General features: G+C 41.2%; 1 long non-coding RNA gene across 1 annotated transcript; it reads right to left on the bottom strand.

Moving 5' to 3' along the window:
• Positions 1 to 752: 752 nt before the first annotated feature.
• Positions 753 to 1,846, bottom strand: LOC108642056. Its single transcript, XR_001922437.3, has 2 exons — positions 1,575 to 1,846; positions 753 to 947 (listed from the first exon to the last, which is right to left on the bottom strand). It is a non-coding gene; the product is annotated as an uncharacterized LOC108642056 (long non-coding RNA).
• Between the last annotated feature and the right edge of the window lie 24 nt (positions 1,847 to 1,870).

Raw genomic sequence — 1,870 nt, 5'->3', positions numbered from 1 at the left:
GAAACTTAATTTCCTAATGTCAAAATATTAACTGTGGTATTTGATATCTAAGGTGGATAAATGTGAATTAAATCCTTGCTTTATTAGAGAGTCATAATGTCATTTTCCTATCTTTGTCTCTTTTAACTTACACATCAGTAAACATTGCATCCTGAACATTAGTGTGAACACCATGTATTGCCATAATCCTTATGAATGCTGCAAAGGATATGAGCATATTTGGCTCTTGGAAGATTTTCTGTACAGGCCACCTTTGTTGCTGATGAAGAGCTCAAATTACAACTAGATGATCTCAATCACTTTCACAGTGATGAAAGGCTCCTGTAGTGGTGTACATGGCTCAGGGCATCCATGTGTTAGAAAAAAACCCAAATCCAGTGCCTCTCACAACTGAGTAAATGGAGGGGACAGAGGAAGGGACAAACTTGAGTCATATGGCCTTCAAAATTGTTCAAATGAATCTTGACTCTTTAGTGCCCACTTAAAATTTGTACAGTATGCTGGATGAGCAACTAGTTGGAAACAGATAGTGCTTTATTTTCAATAACTGATGAACAGCTTTCTAAAGCTTTTTCCAGTGCTGCACAGCATATGAAAGTCTTACTTCAAATTCAGAAAACAAGTAATCTCAAGCACTTCTTGCTCTTCAGTCACTGAAAGCTCAAATTATGGAGATTTCTATTTTTTTCTTTACTCTTTATATTAACTCTTCCCATGCACTTATCAAATTTTCTTACATTCTTATGCAGTTGTTTTTTTTTTGTGCAGATATACAGTATTCTATTCCTACTCCCAGGTCAACTCACTGCTTGCTAGGGAACAGCAGCATTTGTCCCATTCGTGTTTTTTGCTAAGTGGATGGTGCTAGGCCAGCTAGAAAGGAATTCACGTTGCAACCATTTCTGCCAGTGGGATGCTAATTTGGAACTCTTTCCTGTGCCTGCTGCCTGAAAGAAAAACATTAAAAAAATAAAAAAATATTTTCAGTCAAACTCATCTTTTCCCTGTAAGAGAAATTAGGGCAGACGTAATTGCACAAAAGCTTTTTCATCAAGCTGTACAACTTCAGACAAATACAACCCTTGGGAACCTTGCAGATGACTTCCTCATCATCTGACTATGACAGACTAACAGAACCCCTAAGGGTTCCCTTAGGACCTGAGGCAGCTGCATGAAGCTGTGTCAGGGGAGGTTTAGGTTGGATATTAGGTGAAGTTTCTTCACCTAGAGGGTGGTTGGGCACTGGAACAGGCTCCCCATGGAAGTGGTCACAGCATCAAGTCTGAAGAGCTCAGGGAGCTCTCAGGCACATGATGTCATTCTTGGGGCGGTCCTGTGCAGGGCCAGGATGATCTTTGTGGGTCCCTTCCTACTCAGGGTGTTCTAGGAATATCTCAAACTTACCTTTGCTTTTAACACTTATCAGAGATTCAGGTGTTTAATACCTGAGGCTGAACTTCTGAGTTTCAAGTGTGTTAATAATTTACTATTTACCAAAAGCATTTGAGACGGGTTACTCAGCTTCATCAATTTGTGCAATTGCTAAGATTCCTGCCAGCTCTCTTCAACCTTACCTGGACGAAAACTTATACTGGCAGCTTAACATGAGGTGCAAGACGGTAGTGGGACGCATCTTAACCAACATCCAACTGTGCTCTCCGTCATGAGCTGCTTGCTTATTTTATGTTCATTGAACCGGCCCACAGCACAGAACATTTTGAAGTGCCCCGGTGATCACTGAGGAAAAAATATCCACAACGCAGACAGCAGTGTAAAGGATGCCTTTTGAAGGAACCTTTCTGAAGAATTTGCGTGCCCCTTTTTCCCTTTCCCTTGGAGCCGTTAGCCAGGCTCCTTCTGAGCTCCGGGC

Source organism: Manacus vitellinus, unplaced genomic scaffold, assembly GCF_001715985.3.
Source record: "Manacus vitellinus isolate BGI_N305 unplaced genomic scaffold, ASM171598v3 scaffold_96_pilon, whole genome shotgun sequence".
Classification (NCBI taxonomy): Eukaryota; Metazoa; Chordata; class Aves; order Passeriformes; family Pipridae; genus Manacus; species Manacus vitellinus.
Note: the sequence above shows the minus strand (reverse complement) of the source record. Positions and strands in the feature narration are given on the sequence as shown.